Source organism: Poecilia latipinna, unplaced genomic scaffold, assembly GCF_001443285.1.
Source record: "Poecilia latipinna isolate Pla-1442-1.1 unplaced genomic scaffold, P_latipinna-1.0 Scaffold1354, whole genome shotgun sequence".
Classification (NCBI taxonomy): domain Eukaryota; kingdom Metazoa; phylum Chordata; class Actinopteri; order Cyprinodontiformes; family Poeciliidae; genus Poecilia; species Poecilia latipinna.
Genome location: NW_015113970.1, coordinates 147,373 through 168,135, shown reverse-complemented (window position 1 = coordinate 168,135; position 20,763 = coordinate 147,373). Strand labels below are relative to the sequence as shown.

Genomic DNA, 20,763 nt, shown 5'->3' with positions numbered 1-20,763 from the left:
CCATCCCTAATTAAAGTACTTAACTTTTATTCTGTGTCTGACTGAAATTTCGGGTCCTCAAGTTCTGATCTTTACACGTTGTTTACTTGCTATGTATGTGGCAACATCAGAACTGATGATGACTGGGACCGGATGCCTGGGGTGAAAAAACATTTCTGGGTGTCTTATTTGCCTGTTCATGTTAGAAGTAGAAAAAAAATAGTCAGCGATATCATAAAATCAGTTGATGCTGGTATTAATTATGAAGTTGTTTCAAGTGTGAACTTAAGGGAGACAAACTACCTTAAAAGCTTTCCATCCATGATCTGAACACGCTGATTCTTGCAGGGTGGTGTGGGGGGCTGGTGGTGCCCATCTCTAGCAGCCATCAGATGAGAGGCAGTGTTCACCCTGGACAGGTCACCAGTCCATCACAGTGCCCTGAAAGCCAACAACAAATAACAAGGGGAATAAATTCTGTCAAATTATTTTCAATATTTTGACATATGTTAAGAATTTAACAAATGTATTAAATCCTTAACGCATTTAGTGTTGGAAACACACCAGTTTTTGCTGCTGTTAGAAATGTAGTCAGCTACTCAGTGTAAAAAAAAAAAAAAAAAAAAGCCTTCCATCATGAAGACGATGTGGAGGTTCATCCTCAGAACTGGTTGGTGATCTGGTGGAGCCAGAACCTCTTCTGAGACAGGAAAGTCTTTAGGTTTTCTAATTCCTGATCCCTGGCTTCCTCTTTCATCTTAATTTGCTTAGACTGCAAAAATATATTGAAGATAAAAACAATGATGAACGAGTTATAACCACAGCCTCACAATGTCAAAGTCTCTTTGGCATACTGAGCTTAACTAAACCAAGTTAAGTTTATGAAGAAAATGATAAGTCTCAACACAGAGACCCTCCATGCAGTTATAACATAAAGTTGAATGACTGTTATAATAACAAGCATAAAAATCACCAAAAAAGGCTAACTATTTCTTAAACCAACTTAAGTTTGTTTATATATGTACTGCACTGTTTATAATTAAACAAAGATAATTAGCATTTTGAAGCAAACAGCCTTGATCCCTTCGAGCTCCTTTTGTGACTCAGATTTCATTTCCTCCCAGTTCTTGTCCTGTTGTATTATCATCTAACTCGGAGCAGGAGGTCACCAGCTAGAATTTACCAAAACTACTAACTAGGCCCTCTCTACTTTTAAGGTAATACTATGGAGTAAAAATTGCGAATTTGAACAGCATCTCTTCTCCCCAGCTTCACGATGAGGCTGTTCTACTTCTTATCGCGCGTTTAAAACAAACTGAAAGTGTGCATTACTGCCACCCTCTGGTCTGGAGTCTGAACTGGAGCTAATGCCGTTCTCTAATAGATTTTACGTCATACATCTGAAAATGGGTTGGGTAAAGGCAGCTTCCCTGTTTTAGTTAAAAAACTGAAAACAACAGACCATATTCGGAGATATGTAAAACTGAAGATATCTACTACATTTAAGTGTTAAGGACAAGCATTGGTTTTGTTGTAGAACCTGTGTCACTAATCTGTAAATGTTTGTTTTGAGGCCTAACATATTTATTAAGCAACATTGCATTAAGTTCCACTATAATGGTTTTTCATTTAATTCCTTGCCATTTTAACAAAATAGTAAAAGATTATTAAGGCCCCTAAAAAGGCATACTTCATTAGCCTAAAGTATACACTGAGATGCAATTTAAAACTTACTGAAACTTCAGTATATTTAATAGTTTACTTTTAAAGTAAGCTTTAAGTGAATTTTAAAAAACATTTATTTTGAGCATATATTTTAAAATATAAGCAAACTATCTTTAAAAGCATTTTGTTTCATTGCTACACTTGAGCAAATACATATTTTATAAATGCATACTTTTATTTAATATATTTCTTAAAAGTGTAGTGTGGTACAATTATATTACAATATAATTTATTATTATTTCAGCAATTCTTTCTGTTTTAAATTAAGTAAAAAATGGCCTGGCTGATGTCATGCACTCTACTACAACAACTCGCACACTTATTCCTATTTTTCTGTCTTAAATAAGTATATCTTAACTGCGCATAAAAACTGACGCGTTCTTCTTCTATGTCCTCGTGGGCTTCTCTCTCTTGCTGTCGCTTTACCGAGCGAGTATCGCCTATTCTCGGAAAAATGAGGTCGCACGGGGCGGTTGGGCGCACGTGCACAGCACAACTTGTCGTGGCATCACCACCTTGTGCTCACCCAAGCCAAACCCGCGCGCGTGCGTGCGTTCCCGGCGACGATAGTGTCAAGCTGTTGTGTGCGCTCGCGCTCCCCGGTGACGCCTGACTCCGCGTCAAACGAGCGCCGCTCGTTCGCGCCTCCGCTCCTCGTCAACTGCGCACTGAGAAAGAAAAAAAAAAAATCAATATCTGTTGTACCCTAATCTGGCTGTCCCCCGTGTGAAACGCCGCGCGGTCCTTCTGCACAATTACTGGGCGGAAACGTTTATTGCTTTGTTGCGTCACGAAGTTTTTTTTTTTTTTTTTTTTTTTTAGGCCCCCCCGGTGGAAAAAGGGAAAACAGAGTCGACGCTTGTGAATTATACAGTCTCAATTAAACATAATTAACAGATGAAAACTGCAGCGCTGGGGGTCCTCGGGGAGCGCTGACAACCCCGTCCTTTCCTCACCCCCTCCCTTTGCCTCCCTCTCTCCCCGCATCTCCCCAAGTGTTGCCTTGTGGTCCCATTGCAGACAGATGGTGAAGATAGCCTACTGCAAGGGGTCATGTTGGCCGACTGGGACTGGATGTCATAAGCTGAATTTTTCTCAGAGGCAAGAAACAAGGCTGCATAAGCAGATCAAAGGGCTTGTTATTAAGGAGCAGTTCACTGCCCTCTTCTCCCCCCTCCGCTTCCTCCTCCTTCTATCCCTAGAATAAAAATCTCCACCTGTTGAGGTCCTCTATCCTCCTCCAGATCCGCAGCCTCCCAGGCTTGGAATGAAAGAGATGCATGATTGCATAATGTAGACATAAAAGAGAGGGAGAACGACCACACTGAGCGGATAATGGTTTATTTTTCTTCTTCAGAAAAAAAAATGGTTCTAAAATATAAAAGAAACAGATAGCTGCGACAGGCTAGAGAAAGCACACTCCCTCCCCCATGAGGATGATTTTAGAGTATTAACAACGACTTTCATTCTCAAGCTCTTCTTCACCAAAATTTAGTCCGTGTGGAGTCTGGTTGAGGTTGTCTTATTCTATATTTAAACACAAAGCTGTTGCCAGGGAAATAAAATCATACATGTGAAGGGCCTTCATAAATAAGCTTTTAGAAGCTGTGCTTTTATTAATTACATTGAAGGATATGCATGCCCACAGACCTCTCCCTCTAGTAATTTCTGGGACATGACCTTTCTTGGGGAGCCACATGTGCAGAGTTCTTCACATCTCTCTGTCTCACTAAACATTCAATCATCATTTAATAGTGATTCACTTCTGCTCTGTCTGCATTGTGTGAACTTTTTTTTTTGATTGCATTATGTGAACTGAGGAAGTGTCGGTGGTTGGGAGTGAGGTGGGCTGGAATCATTTGAACATGTCTGTTTTATTATAATAGATTTATAAGTGGCGGTCTCAGTTGTCATGAATCTTTCATGGATATCTAGCAGTCGGAGGAGAAGTTACCTTAGACATGTCAAGCTGCAGAGACAAAGATGGACAAACATGCAGACAGATCAGTTCAGGTTGCAATGGGCCTCCTACACCCCACTGAGCTGCTTTAACTCTTCATTTCCTCTGTCTAATTAAATTCGACAAGCCTTCGTGCTAAAAGCTCAAAGTGGAATGTGATTATAGAATATTTGAAAAACATGAGAGAGTCATTATCACTGTGCAGCGTGTCAACAGTGTGCTAACTATTTTGTTATTACTCTGTATAATTATTAAAGTGGAAAGCTCATTTCACTATTATTGTTTGGCTAATAGTCAAAAGCCCGGCACTCTACTGTTCCTGGAATGAATCAGACAACAGGAAAAGGAGTCTAATTAAAACATCTCCAGCTATGCAACCATCGAGCAAGCAAAGAAACCAACTGATAAGAAAAAAAAGTTAACAAATAAACAGATAAACTACAGGGGAGACAGCATGATTACACAAGCCTGACAAAAACAGAGAGATGTATCTGATTATGTAATTTTTGTATCCATGGGAACTGGGTTTTTCAGTGTCACCACTTTTTGTTATGTCAGAGGCGCAACCCAGAAACACATGTCTTATGGTTTTCTATTGGTACTGGTGGACAAGCCGCATCCATTTATATACAACTGAGTGCATTGACTGCACAATCTCAGCCACACATTCAGAGCTGTGGCTCTTCCTCATTGATTAATCCCTGCAGCAGTCCATTCAGGGCTCAGCTAATGTGGAATTTACTTTAAAGATACCCTGATAATAGGAAATGGAAACCTGCAGTACAAAATACTATAACTCTTAATGTCGCTTTGAAACTTATGTTTGCATTGTAGATACAGTTTTAAGAATTCAAACTTCAGCATACAGTTTGAACTCCATCCAAGAGTGTGAACTCCAAGTTCCATTCTTGTTGAGAATGGAACTATGTTCCCTGGGGTCTCTTCTTGTCAAACATGCTCAGAAAACTCTCCACACAAACAGGCCCCGAGGTATGCTAATCATATGCCCCTATCATCTCAAATGACTCATTACAATATGATATGATTCACATGAATAGCATACTTAGCTATTTTACAAAACTTTTACCTTTGTTTGTTCTTAACGCCACTGAATCAGATAAAGTGGAGGGCAATTTAGTGTCCAAATACTTCATAATTCATTTTATTTCTTTTGGAGATTTAAACCATCTTCCAGTTCCAGTGTTAAATATTCCTTAGAATTAAAGTTCATTGATCTTTTAGAATGTGTTTATGTGTTATTATTTTGTCATTAGCATTGTATTTTGTAACAATGGTCTCAAAACAATAATATTATTGTTTATTGCAATAACTTCTGGAACAATTTATCATCCAGCAAAATTTATTGTGACAGACATGTATAGTTTTGGTACATCTCTAATGAAAAATAAAGTTTAGTAGCTACTTCACAAAACTTTAGACTAACATAATAAAAATGCACAATGGCATGATTCACTTTGAAAACTGCAGCTGGTGGGGAGCTGGTTGGTAAAGAAAGTAGGTGGGCTGCGTTCAGCATAATGACTGCAGCAAGAGCTCAGATGAGAGGCAAGCCTACAGGACTGATTTGTTTTTTTTACACAATGAACATTCCTCACTTTGGTCTCAGTTGAGGCACCACCACTGCTAGAGCACATAGCTTTATATAGACTCAGCAAATGAATCATCTCATCAATAAATGGAATCAAAATAGACTGAAATTTATTTGAAGCACTCTTTGTGTAACAGAAAGCTGTGAGATCTGGTATTTACTGAGTTATAGACATTATTTACAGCTGTACTGTCTTGTCTCCCTCAGATTCTCCTCTTTGTCTTGCTCTGTCAGAGCCTGGATTACCTGGAATGTTCTCCCACAGACGGCCCTGCATCCCGACGGAGAGGTAGTGCTCGGATCTCGGTCAAGATTTGGCCACTCTTTCTTTGGGAGAATAGCCAACCATTTAATTTTATAGGCATTGCTGAGAATCATTTCTCTCAAAAACTGATGGATGATTACGTCCCGTCATAATTCTGATCACAGAAAAAAAGTTAACGAATGCATGAGCCAAATCAATTAGCAAGGAGTGATGCACCGCTTCCTATTTCACTCGACTTCATCAGCAATTATCGTTAGATTCAAAAGGTCAGTGAAAATCTAAATAATTAACTGTAAGGGATTACTTAGAAAGCTCAACATCTCTTGAGAATCCAGCCTTCATGAAGATTGGTTGTCTTCACTTTCCTTTACTAATATGCATGAATTGCATATACCTTTTATTTTTATAAGGTATGTATTTGCAGGAAGTGGTGCTCAGTTGCTTCAATTTTCTAATTTGTTCATGAATTCCATGCAGATTAAGCACTTAAATGTTTAGTTTTTTCTCAGGGGAAAGCATAACACAGCACAAACACTCACAGGCAGACGTTTCAGGTGTGAAACTTGGTTCCACAAGACTGTGATTTTTGGAAATCTCAGTGTTCACTTGATGTCTATGGCAGATGTAAAATGCAATGCATAAATAAAAAAGTAAATAAATAAAAAAAATGCTGCACATCATTCTGAGCCCACCATCCCAATGATAGCACAGGTTTGGTAGCAGTATCATGCTGTGAAATGTTCTCCACTGGGCGGAAGGCAGAACGGCATAGGGCAGGGTCACCAAATCCAGTCCTCGATGGCTACCATCCTGTAACTTTTAGATGCGTCTCTGCTCAAACACACCTGGATCAAATAAACTGCTCGTTTCCAGCCTATTGCAGAGAGGAATGAATGCTGGTGAGGGAATTCAGACATTTTGGAGCAGAGGTGAAGCTAAACGTTGCAGGATGGTAGCCCTTGAGGACTGGAGTTGGTGACCCCTGGCACAGGGGATGCGACTATGGACGCGCACCGGGCCCTTCTAATGGATCTCCCAAGCTGCGGCGCCCGGGCGGTGCATTGCACTAAATGGTTGCCATGGGAGATCTGACAATGTCTCAAATGCATTTTAATGAGAAAATGACTCATCATGAACATGACAGTATAAGATATTATGCTGAAACCTAAACAGTTGATGGTGATATAAACACCAAATAAGGACTTTTACTTTTTAAATAATCAACCCTTTGTTTTTGAATCCTTGGGGGATTTTCTCTGTTGTTGTTGGACGGTGGGATTAGATCAGACTCTTTCTACAATGAGTTTGTCTTGTGTCATTTATCCATTTCAATGTTACTTGTGCCGTCCCCAGAGGGTGCGGTGCCCTGAGCAGTGAGCCTCATCTGAGCCCCAGAAGACGCTCACTGCTCACATTCATGTGAGACATGTTTTAGTAGAAACATTTAAAAGCCAATATTTGAACCCAGGACATTGTGGGAAAGAGTGTTAATAACTGCCACTAATAAGTCCACAAACACAACAAGAAGCAGAGAAAGAAAAACTGCAGAAAATATAGATGAACTGCTGGACAGTTTGTAGGTCAAACTGTTGAAACAAGGAAAACAAAACAATAGTAAAAGAGTAAGCGAGAGAAACACAAATAACATAAAGAAAAAGAGAAATTAAAAACTGGACAGAGAACTGAAGTAAACAAACCCAAAGTGATGTAAGGAAAATCAAATTAAGGATAGTGTTTGAATTCTGAGGCCTCTGAGATTGAAATGGGTAAAAAGCTTTTTCCACGTCAGGGATGAGGCTGCCTCAAACAGAGTTTAACCATGGACAGACAGACAGATGGACGGAATATAATGGAGCGCCACAACTTTAGATAGCGCCACAGCAACTGTTTCATCTTGCTTCTTGGACAAATTGGCACATTAAACAAAAAAACATTTCTCTATTGTTAATATTCTTTTCTTAAGATTTGATAAAGACACGATTCCAGCTTGAAAAAGCAGTTGTCACTCTGCCAATCACAGTAATGACATGGAGGTCACAGTCTGCCTGTGCTGCTGTAGCACCGGCTGGCAGAAACAGAGGAGCAGAAATGACACAGCCTCCTCAATATGATCCTTCTTATGATGCGTCCTGGAACACACAAAACACAAAATCCTGAAATCCAGTGGCTATGGAGAAACATAGCATCTCACAAAATATGTATAAATCTTGAGTCTTTATCATGTTTTGACTACAACAAACTACAATGATTGAACTACAATGAGGTTACATGGTTTCATCTGAGCGGAGCCCGTCCCTCCACATGTTTGCTGTCTCCACTACATGGTTTGCAGCAAAGACAAAACCTCGTTTGGCGTTCTTTCAGCAATAGCTTTCCTCTGGCTACTCTTTCAAAACGGCTAGCTTTGTAGAGTGCCAACTAATAGTTATCTCTTGTTGTAATTATGCAGATCATATCAAGCTGCATATTTCAAATCTGTACATTTTACTAAAACTCCTACATTCAAATAAAAGCTGAAAGTCAGACAGTTTTTTTATGCATATTAAAAAAACTGAAATAACAATCTTTCCACCAGAAAAAAATACCTAAAGATTAAACACCAAAATCCTTGGGCATATTGGTGTTTTGGTAACATCTGCTATTAGGAACCTTGGGATAACTACTGACTCAAGTTTAAGTTATGTTTGAAAATCAGGTCAAATCATGTTGGTTTGAAAAATTATGTAATTGTTTCCTTCATTTGAAAAACATTGACAGACTTGGTTTAATCAGACTGAAATTAAATTTTAATTTATTTTTTGCTTTGTTTCATTTGAATTATTGTAATAGACTCTAAGCAAAACTTCCCAAGACCGGATGCAGCCTGCTGTTTCCAGGCTCCTGACTAAATCTTTCATATTTTTTCATGTGACCAAGCTCCTGATGCAAAATGGCTCCCAGTAGATTTATAGGAGCATTTCAAGAATCTGGTTTTAACTTAGTGAACTCTTAGTGAGCAGATGAGCAGCATAATAGGTGCAACTTAGCCTGTATGGTTTCACAAATATACAGAACATATATTGATCATCAGAAAGTAAAAATGCTGGGAGGAGGACATGCAACTGCATTAATCTCCTGCATCTGTGTTTAGCACATTTGAAAAGCAAGTGGAAACTGGCATGAACGAAATGTCTGCAGTAACTGCAAGAAGGAATCAGAGATCTGGGACAGAGCAGACTGGACTTCTTGAAGAAAATAAGATCCTTCAAGGTTTGCAGCAAGATGCTGCAGATCTTCTATCAGTCTATTGTTGAGAGCATCATCTCTGCTGCTGTCATCTGTTGGAGCCGCAGCATCAGAGGCATCTTCAGATTTGCTGTTATTACAGACTGCTACAAGAGATCTTTCCTGCTAACAACCACCACTATTGTTATTGTCTTTTGTTATTGCAGATAACCAAAGAGTTATCTGCAATAACTCTTTGAATCATCTAAATTGAAATGAGTTCAATTGACGTTTAATTTCTGTTAGGTATTTTTCTCAAACCTATAAAAAAGACCACAGACAACGTATATGAATTTTATGACAAGCTTTTGCAAAAGGAGAAATCTCCATCAACGACTTCTTCAGCCGTTCACAGAGAGTTCTGATCTGCTTTCACGTGAGCTCCTTCTTTTATTGTCAAAGAAAAACAGTCACAGGGGGCAGTCAGTAAAAACAACAGAGGTCGTAAAACATTTAACCAAAACAACCAGCAACTCAGTTCCAGGTGTGATAACTGATCTACGGTCTGAGCCCGGTTCAAATCTCGGTCAAACTGTCAACAAAGAGGGAGGATAAACAAGAGACAAAATACGACTGCTCACAGGCAGTTAGGAGGTATTCTGGTTGATAAGAATTAAGGTCTGGGAAACACAGAGTTAACTGTTACACATGAAGATGAAACAGACAGTCCTGACCTCCAGGTCAGTTCATACACACATAAGGAAGAGAACACTTTAAACTAATTAACATAAGACTGAATATAAACTAAAGTAATAAAATGATAATACCAAAAATTCTCTAACAATTTCCATTTGGAATCAAAGCATTTTTCAATTCAAATTTGAAACTTAAAAAGTCCAAACAGAGGATCAGAACAGCTGTTTAGAGCTTTATTCTGACAGAGTTTTAAATGTTTTCGCTGTTGTTATAAGACTTTAAGATACTCAATCATATAATACATAACTACATAATTCATTTTTTTACATTATTACAATAATAACTCCATGGTTTTCAGACTCATCTCTCTCTCACAGTCACTCTGCTCTCAGACATTTTCCTTGTTGACAGCCTGTAGTAGATGCAAAATCCTCATTTAAAAGGACGCCCTGCACCACTTCTGCAACTGTTCACATAATGTAGATCACCAGCAACATGCTCACTAACTGCAAATACTTTTTTTTTTTTTTTTTTTTTTGTACAGGTCATTTAGCGCTTACTTTTTTGGAAACTTCAGATTAGCCCCACAGTTTTAAACTACTCTGATAAGAAAGTTGACTGTCTAACTTTTTCTTGGTTTTTATTTTAAGCTCTAAAAACTCAGATCAGCAATCTTTTAAAGAAAAGTTTATTGTTTTTTTTTCTGATCTACTATTGTAGAATCACCTCAAGAAAAAAAACAGTTTGTGAAAATTTGGAGGGGAACAAATTACAATTACTGCACTGACAGCAACTGGAATTAGCTCTCCAGAAATCTACATCTCTACCGGCAAATCCTATTTATTTATTCATATAGTTCAAGCCTGCCCTTCTTCAAGGGCTGACTTCACCGTAACAGCAGTGTCATAATGGTTGGTTATAGTGGCGGTCAGTCCATGGCTGTGTCAAATTGTCTTACTGTTTAACCTTCTGCTAACCATACTCAAAGGCTTAAATTCACTTTCCGTTTATAGAGTGTAGAAAAGTGTGAATAATAAAAGAGCAATACATGAGATGAAGCACAGAGACATAGACAGGAATGGTTTCTTTTTTAGAATTTGGCCTTCTGGAGTTTTATCTTTTAAAGTGTACACACCATTACACATTGAATGTGTATCTTTTTATATATTTGTTGAAACTGTCACACTGTCCTGACAGTATGGTATGAGATGAATAATCTGTAAAAGTACGAAGCTCTTCTGACTTCTCCCAGTGCTAACTAGGACAGTGGATAAATGGTTTTCCTGTAGCAGTAAGTTGTTTCTCCACTATTAGCACATTTAGCAGTGAGAACATGAGGTTGACTGACAGCGCTACAATCCCCCTCCTGACTCTGATTTGGTCAGGAGCAGCGCATTTCTTCAGAGAGCAAAATCAGCTCTTGGAGCAGGTTGAGGAGATCGATCTTCTCACAGGTTATCTGCCTCATAGCATTCTGTCACGACATGGTGACAAGTTTAACAAATATGTAAAAAACAAAATTGTCTTTATAAAAGCTATGTACTGCAGCTTTAAATCTCCCAAAACCTTACAAATAATGTGTCATGATTCATGAAAACAGGTGTAAAAGGTCAGTATTATGTATTTTTTAGGCACGTAATGCCATATAGCCCAATCAAGTATGTGTACCTTAAGTTGCTATAAAAATGCTATACATATCAAATATGACTAAAAAGAAATTTGACTTTGTAATTTAACACCTTAAAATTTGTCCTCTGTCTCTTTAAAAACTCCTGTTCTTTCTGAAACTCCGCCTTCAAAGCAGTCATCATAACATGGCTCCTCTTTTAATCCTTTAACAATGTTTTTACAAGTGCTACAATGAAAAGTAGACCCGATGAGCTCAGAAAATGTGAAGTTCCACCAGGATTTTGCTAATTGCTGCTGACTAGTCTGAAGGAGCTGAGTGGGAGACTTGCAGGGGAAGCTGCTCTGTGAGGCAGAAGCTTGAAAATTGCAGCTCTTAGGAGGGGCTGCACAGCCGAATGGTTGCCGTGGTTGCCATCAATGTAAGGTTAATACAGAACAAGACACTCCATCACTGAGAGAGAAACATGCCAACTGTGAAATATGGTGGTGGCAGCATTATGAGCTGAGGTTAATTTTATTTAGATGGAGCTGAAGTTCTGAACAGTTCCAAATACAGACAGTTTGGGCTCCAAATTTTCAAATAACTGGTAGAAAGCAAGACGACAAAGAGTTATTTCATTTGTCATCATCACAGGAACTCCAAGTATATATTCAAAACAATAAAACATCAACTCACAGGAGAAAAAAAATTGTATTACATTATTTTCCCCCATTTTGAAATGATTTAATATGCTATTGTTTTTTTTAATCACACAAACCTGACTTTTCACCAAGGGTGTGAAGACTTTTAAAGAGCCGCTCTCCACACAAAACTGTCCAAAAAGGAGGAGAGAATTGTGTGGCTAATCGAAGCTCTGCAGTTTAACCAAGCAACTGGCACATTTTAATACTGTTAATGTTATAGCCAAACTAAATTAAGTCTAGTCCATAAAACCAATTAAAATATCTCATCTTGAGGCAGTGAGTTTTTATTGCTTTTCTAACAACATCAAAGCTGGAAGCTGCATCACAAACCTGACTAGGAATAGGGGGAAAAACGTCACAGTGAGACTGAAGCATTTTTACATGTCATACAAACACTATTTCTTTCAAATGGGGGGGTAAGCCAATGTCGTATGAAGCATCACTAAAGAAATAGAGATATGTTGGAACCTATTAACGGTTTCAACAAACTGAACTGAGGATGTTACAGTTTGAACAGAATGATTGTTGGCTTTCAGGATCTGCCTCTCTGAGATGAAACTTCCAACAAGCATGTGAACCTGCAAGTGCTTTCTGCTGAACTATCCCACTCCATCAGTGTATTTTTAGGCCCCCCTTGAACACTTAAAAGCCACAAGTGCACTTGTTTCTGCTGTTTTCTATTAACAATGATGACTGTGAAAAACCACTTACAATCATTTCAATCAAGGGAGCAGCTTAAGAGTTTGGTGTTGTTGAATAAACAGGCTGCAGCCTTGCAGGAGTTTATCTGGGGGGATAACTCCCCAGTTATGGGGATGAATCCAACAATGAGACGATAACATGAGCACCCAGTTCGCTCATTAGCCAACTGCTGATTGTGTTTCTACCTTGATGGTCTGAAGCTGGAATCAGCATAATAGGTTAATAAAGAGAAACAATCAGTTGTTGCTACACTGGGGATAAGAAAAGATTGTTGTTGTTTTTTTTTGTCTGGGAAGAAGAAGAAAAAGAGAGAATCAAAGCAACACTTCAGGTATGTTTATGATGAAGGAATAACATTGTAACATGATGTAAAACTAAAAAAAGTTTGAGTTTGAGCAGAATCCTGTTCTGCTTTACAAATACTAGATGAGGTAATTATGGAAGTACAAAATGAAGAACTTTCAACTGAGCCAGAAGCATTGGTGGAAGGAACGTTTTACATCAATCAGGCAATTTCATACCAGATTAGCTGATGCTTCTCTTTTGTGTTTATATATATATATATATATATATATATATATATATATATATATATATATATATATATATATATATATATATATATAGACAAGCCCCTACATGGGATGTACCACCGACAAATAACTGAAGTGGCTGATATGAGGAAATCCTACCAATGGCTGGAAAAAGCTGGACTCAAGGACAGCACAGAGGCCCTCATCCTGGCCGCCCAGGAACAGGCCCTAAACACCAGAGCAATAGAAGCTCAGATCTACCACACCAGACAAGACCCAAGGTGTAGGTTGTGCAAGGAGGCCCCTGAGACAGTCCAGCACATAACAGCAGGGTGCAAGATGCTGGCAGGGAAAGCGTACATGGAACGACATAACCAACCAGAAATGTTATAAAAAGAAATCATGGTAAAATAACTGCCAAGAGAAAGAGCAAGTAGTGAATTTAATCTCCAAACTACAATATGCAAATGTCTTAGTCTGCATTCCTGCTCTCCTTGCTGGTATATGCTTATTTTAGAGAGGAAAAAATACATCACAAAAGCAGTTGAACAATTAGTCATATTAAGTTCACATGCGAAACTGCAGCATATGCTGTAATTTGTTAGAGTGATGAGTGAACAAGTGAATGTGTCAGGCCTAAATCAAGTGAACTAACTCCAGCTGTTCCTTAATCTTATCTCTCACTCTTTCCAGCTGTTTCAAAAAAAAAACCCCATAATTATTTATACATTTCTCACAGTGGCTGGGATTCCACATCGTGATGTGAGACAGAAAGTGTATGGAATAGTCACAAAAAGTTTTTGCTGATTAACTGTGGGATCATTTCAGGAAAGAAGCACCTTAAGTTTTATTGGGTCAGTTAAGACCAGTGAATTTCACCATCTGTCAGTGTACCAGGACCTCTGGAACTTTAAAGACACATACTTGGGATAACTTTGGTTATCCCAAGTATTTTTAACCCAATAACCCAAGTATTATTGGGTTAACTCAATAATACTTGGGTTATCCCCATGTGAGTTAAACGTCAGTAAGCCAAAGAAAAAAGAAAAAGTTTTTTGTTGTGAAAAACAAGGAGTTCAATCGTTATTTTCTTATAACCCTGTGCCATTATTATGGCACAGGGTAGATGTTATAACTGATTATCTCAAGCCAACTGCTGTCCTGTATTATCTCTAGCAGAACATTGCTGCATGAAAGCAATTTAAAAAGCCAAATGTATATTCAAAGAGATTACATATTCTGAAACACTTTTTATCAAAAACAATCTCTTGGTATTTTGATTCTCTTGTTGAAGGGAAAAAAAACAACTAGATGCTGCAGTTAATTACTTTAGGTAAAACTGCAGAAGGAAAGTTTGGACAGCACTGATTTACTTATTCAATACACCATCTGTCAGATTCCTCTGACCAGCTGATTTAAAACCAAATAAACACAACACTGCCATGTGCCTGTCCCTTAATTCAACAGCTGCACTCCCAAAATCAAAATTTGGTCCATTCAGACTGCAGTGTGAGCAGCCTATGATGTCATCGATGAAGTCATAAAGGTTCAAAGAGATTATCATTATCAGTGGAAATACAAGAATTCTCAGTTTGCTTCTCAACTTGGTTGGAGGTAGATCGATTCCAGAGAGACGACTTCAAACTGATTTTACAAACCATTTTAACTGTTCACCAAGTCAAGAGGATTTTTTATATTGATGGGACCTTGGATTTCTTGTTACGACGGGAGTTGAAAAGTTGTTAGGATAGAGCATAAGAGGCAAAGACGTTTTAGTAGAGAGCTCTGAGGATGAGAGATCAAAATACTTTGGTTTGGACATTGAACCCTGAAGCCCAAAAGGACATGGAAGATTCCTCTAAGGATGAGAAAGTTACCGTCAAAACCACAACTATGGATTTAACAGTAAAGGCATCAGGAGACTTTGTTGTTTTTGAAAGTCTCAATGTTCCTCATGACCAAATGGACCTGGATGTGTTTGCTTGCTCACAGGTTGAGTGAGTTACTTTAACAACCACAGCTAACTCTTTATCAACACAGACATTACAAAAAAGTGTCTTTACCAGTCTTCCCAGAAATATAAAGGACCTGGATGTGAAACCAAAGGATGAAGAGGATTCATCATCAGAAGAATCCTCTTCAGTTGACGAAAACTCATCAGATGAAATTCAAAATGACACAGATGATTTTGACAGCGTGGATATTAATCTTGAGCCGACCATGTACATTTGCAAATTTTCCAACTCATTCTTCAAATGTTGGATGAATGCTACAACACATAGCATTTATGAACTTGATTATTACCAGAAGGTTTGTGGCTCAGCATTTGAATTTTTTCAGAGATTCCATTGTTTGTGAGGTTTTTCTTTACAGCAATGCACCATGCAGGAAGATATTTTCCCCCAGATGAAGTTTTTGCAGTTCAGAATGAAATAATTGAAACACTGAAAATGAAGGATGTAGTACATCGGGACAAGCCAGGAGTCTTTTTGTTTTATATGTCACACTGTCTGACCCAATATGTCATTAACAGACTATGAGCTGTACACAGATGACTATTGTGAACAATGTTAGAAGTCTTCATGTATTATTTGTAACCTTGGTCCTGTCATTTACCTACCAAAGGAAACACGAGACAGTACAACTACTTTTCTAAACTGTTATACAGTAAGTGTGGAATTACAGAATGTTGTGACACCTGCAACTCCAACAAAAAGATAGAATGCTTTTTCAATGACACTTATGTGATGACCTTGAATCTCCCATAGTCAGACAGTCCAGATGATTTAAGATAATATCTTAAGTCATCTCCTGCGATTCCTGACCCAGTCTTTGAAATTCCTGTAAAAACTGGAACTCAGTCGTACCTTCTGTCCTCAGTCATTTGCTGTTTATACTTATGTGACAAACAGCAGTTCAGATTACCCACCTTTTTAGGAGATGTTGGAGGGGTTCTGGAGAGTGCCCTTCCTGGGGACTTCCTTACTCTGCTGGGTGATTTCAACGCTCAAATGGTCAATGACAATGAGATCTGGAGGAGTGTGGTTGGGAGGATCGACCACCCTGATCTAAACCAGAGTGATGTTCTGTTATTGGACTTCTGTGCTCATTATGGATTGTCCTTAACAAACACCATGGTGTTTGTTAAGGACAAACACCATGGTGTTTGACATATGGACATCAGGGTCCACATATGGACATCAGGGTGTCCATATGTGCTCTTAGCATTCTTGGGTGAAGACAGGGCAGAGCTGTCCACTGACCACTCCCTGGTGGTGAGATGACTTTGATGGGGGAACAGGACTGGCCCAATCATCCATGGGGCCCTAAATGAAATTTGGTTTTGGGGCCCTCTACTGTTGCTAATAATGTGTATTGCTGCAATCAGCAGTCAGACCATGAGATCATTCGCACACCTGCTATAAACTTATTGCTTCTCTGACTGTGCTGTTTTGTATGGAGTTACTTGACTTTCTGTCATATAAAACAGGCTTACATTTTTTTTATGATTCACCTTTTTTACTGATTGACCAAAACAAGACCTGGGAAGAAGCCCTGAGCTACTGTAGACATAACCACAAAGAGCTGGCCTCCATCCTGGATAAACAGATGCAGACCTTTGCTGAACTGGAGGCTGAGAAAACCAACAGTCCTTTCGTATGGCTCTGCCTTCACTACACCTCCTCCTCTCTCCATTACTGGTTCTGTGTTGATGACAGTGCTGTAGAGTTTAAACACTGGGGTCACAATGTACCAAAAGAAAACTGTGACACCAGTGGAGCCATGGAGAAAGAAGGAGACCATCTCTGGTTCATCAAGTCTGATTATGATGAGTTTCATTTTATCTGTGCTGTAAACTAAGAGCTGTGACTTAGTTTGTGAGTGATGGTAACCTTCATCAGGTGAAAACTTCACATCTTATCTAGTATTGCTTTGCTCATAGAAAAACTTTTTTTTGACAATTTGAAACATTTAAAACATTTCTCTTCTTTTTTCTTGTGTATTGTAGATGTTTGCTGTATTTTCTGTCATATTTGTGATTAATGTAAATTTGACTCATAATTTTGTGAGTCTCTGTTGTGGTTGTAGTGATACAAATGCTAGCTAATTGGAATGTTTTATATGTTTCTTTAAATAATGCAAATAACATGTTTTGCTTCTTCTATAAGTGTATACAAATAGATTTCAAACATTTATTTATAAAAAGATTTTTAGAAACAGTTTTTTTTCCTTGCAGAATATTGCACACTTTTTGTTGAACTATTGTACAAAAACTCTGTGATTTTGTACAACAGTTGTATCAACAGAGATGGTGGATGCATCATTACATACACAATCTCTGTTGTGGTTGTAGTGATACAAGCTGAAAAAAATTTTGAGGTTGAAATAATCTCATGAGAAACTGTAATGCATACAAATAAATATGAAGAGTGATAAAAAAAAGCAAACATATTTTCTTGAGATATAATCAGACTATTCATCTCAAATCACAAAAACGTTTGTCAGAGCAACAAATCTGTCAAGTCTGAAGACAAAGGGGTCCATTTTACCACAGGTTTACTGCTAACCTGTCAAAGTAAAGCAAAACAACAACAGGTATGGCTGCTCTTGCTACACTAAAATGATAATTTGTTTTCATATGATATAATACATTTATTATGTTTATTTCAGTGCCAAGTCAAGTGTTATCTCTGTTCCACAGCAGAAAACATAAAAGCACAGTGTTGGATCCAAGTGATTCCTGGTGATCAAACAGTCGGTCATCTGCTGTGCAGGAGGAAATGCATAATGATTTCATATGTTGGCCTAAAGCTACAAAATGTACAGCTGCATAATTGAAATATTCACCAGGTTCACTTTTTTTGAACAACAATGACTCAGTGAAGTCTAATTTGTTCAGTATGTTTTCAGATAACATCTCCTCCTCACATTTAAAGATGTTTTAGTTCTGAAGACGTTCTGAGAAAAGGCTGACTGTAGAAATGTCAAGAAATCTGCTCTTCCTTTTTCTCATCATTCCTACATGTGGAAAGTGGCCATGTTAATTCACTTCACTTTATAAGTTGAAATAAAATACAAAGCCATCTTATGCTAATCATCCACAAATAATAAAATGGTGGATTATAACTGTGACTAGGATTTACAGTCATTTTTAACTGATTGCAGTAACTCCAAACCAGGTATGTTACTTTGTGAAATCTCTGTCAGCGTGGCTGCTCTGTCTTCCTCCATCCTGTATTCCTCTCTTGGGCACAGCAAGTTCATAGAAAAAAAATATACTGCTAAATAACCTACAGATCATTACAGAACTGGATGAAGGACAAGGTAACAAACATTAAAGACAGTATGTACTGTATGGACATATCCACATATGTTCGTATCCATTCATGACTTATAAAAAGTTATCACTTAATAGTTATCACTTTTAAGTGGCACTCAGATTGATATGTATGTAAACACGTACGGATTCATGGTGCCATAACTGATGGTGCCATGAATTCAGCTCTGTAACAGCAAACCGTAAAGGAGAATGCCATCAATTTGTATCTTTGGTAGGACCTTTAACAGGTCACTTGAAAACCTTCTAGTATGGGTGGGAAAACACTATTCTACCATCATGTGAAGGTCTATTGTAACTGTTAGTTTGTTTTTCTTTTTTTTTTTGTCTCACTAATTGCTTGTATAAATGTGTGTGTGACTATGTGATGGCTGCCACTACTTCTTGCATTGAATTCCCCTTTGATTATCTAGTGACGTGAAGGTCAAAATTCCTGTACAGATTGCCAGTTATCAGATATGGTCTGATGACAGTTGATGCCGCCAAGGGTAATTAAATTTAAGGGGCAATTACCTTAAACCCCATGTTGGACTTCCTCAGATTATAGTTATCCATCCAGTAAATGAAATTAGTCCAATGTTAAATAAAATCTGGTAAAAAATAAAAAGAAGAAGAAGACATAATTGGATGCAGCAGTGGTTCTGCACAGTGGTCCCATAGTGACACAGGACCTCCTTGCAGCAAGAAGGTCCCGGGGTCTTTCTGCATGGAGTCTACATGTTTTCCCTGTGACTGCGTTGGTTCTCTCCAGGTACTCCGGCTCCCCCCCACAGTCCAAAAACATGATTGGTAACTCTAAATTCTCATAGGTGTGTGTGTGTGCTCGTGTGTGTGTGTGTGTGCATGATTGTCGTGTCTGTCTTTGTTTTGCCCTGTGATGAACTGGTGACCTGCCTCTCACCCAATGACCTCTGGAGATGGGCACCAGCACCCCTCATGGCCTCAGTGTGGATAGGCATCTATGATAATGGACGAATGGATTTTAAATATTGGAAATAAGCAAATTATTCATTTAATACATTACACATTTGTAAGTTTTATCTAGGAATACAGTTGTAGTTTCCTAAAATACTAAAACTATTCTACGCAAGAAAAAAGTTACACAGTTATATTCAGTAAGTTGACTAAGTATATTTTTGTTTTTACATTTTAGTGACTTAATTATCATTTCAAGTTCTTTCACTTAAATTCATTCAACAAATTTTGCTTTTTTCTTCTAGAGTGAAGATCATTTGTTTAAAGAAGATGTGTTCATTTTAATATTTAAATGTAAACTAAAGCAAAAAAAAAAAAACAACAACCTAACTTTCATCTGACATCGTCTGGTTGTCCTTTATTTGGCAGAGGAACAATATTCCAGAGTTGTCTATGAGTTACATTTAAGACAATAAATCTTAATAGCAACAAGAAAAAAAGGAAGTAGTGAATTTTAAGTGGCACTCAGACTGAATTAATTTACCATGTTGTTTTTGTGCAGCATTTTCAGCAGCACTCTCAGATATTTTGTGATTTTTCCTAGTAAGAAGATTCAGTTTTCCCTCACTCCATAAAAATCATCTAACACTTACTGCAGCAATCATAAAATCAATGTGAACATTACAGAACATTGTGAGAGTAGTATCTTTCATGTTTAGATGGAATGACCTTCACTGTTAGATCCAAAGTTCCATAAAACACACATGGGGACCTTTTTGTTCTCCCCAGTCAGATGACTCTCACTGGGGTCTGTACTGCCACTGGTGTCACTCTGTGGGCCTTGGTGAGCCCTCACTTCTTCAAACACTGACATGACTCTGGTCTGGTGATCCAGTGATGGACAGAAACCTCAGTAATTGGATATTAACTGATATTAAGTTATTTATTTTTAATTTTAACATGTAGTTTAACACACCAGGTTCAACAGATATAGGTGATATTTACAAAAACAAACAAACAAACAAACAAACAAACAAACAAACAAACAAAAATACAGCCCAATTCAAGTCGTCTTTAAACTCGGTGCTATAACCTTCAAAGAACCGTCAGATCTCTTGTGTGATGTGAAAAAGTGTTCTGCAGCTGAAAAACCACATCATCCTGGCAAACAAACATTTTATCAAAAAACTTTATTTTTTTTATTTATTTATTTTTTCCAGAATTGACGTGTTGCTATTAAGCAAATTTATTTTTGTAATTTCAATTTGTCCAATTCTATGGTTAATGGAAGCATGGCTATTTGCATGTTCATATTCTGCGTTGACATTTAAAGTCAATATTGTGTTCAGTTCAATTTGCTCTTAGCTATGAATAAAATATGAAAAATACAAAAAGGTGTATTTTTGTAATTAGCTAGGACACACTTGCCCTGGGCTAGAGTACAACAGCAGTGAGGTGTGTCTCTGAACAGGGAGAGATTCCATATTTAAAAAAACTGACACTCCAACCACTGCAGGGATTATT

General features: G+C 37.9%; 1 long non-coding RNA gene across 1 annotated transcript in view; it reads right to left on the bottom strand.

Moving 5' to 3' along the window:
* Positions 1 to 15,642, bottom strand: part of LOC106961973 (uncharacterized) — a 23,484-nt gene extending 7,842 nt beyond the window's left edge. Inside the window, exons 1-2 of the long non-coding RNA XR_001427866.1 lie at positions 15,632 to 15,642; positions 5,088 to 5,096 (exon numbers count right to left, since the gene is read on the bottom strand). This is a non-coding gene — a long non-coding RNA (uncharacterized LOC106961973). The remainder of the gene's footprint in view (positions 1 to 5,087; positions 5,097 to 15,631) is intronic.
* Positions 15,643 to 20,763: the final 5,121 nt, after the last annotated feature.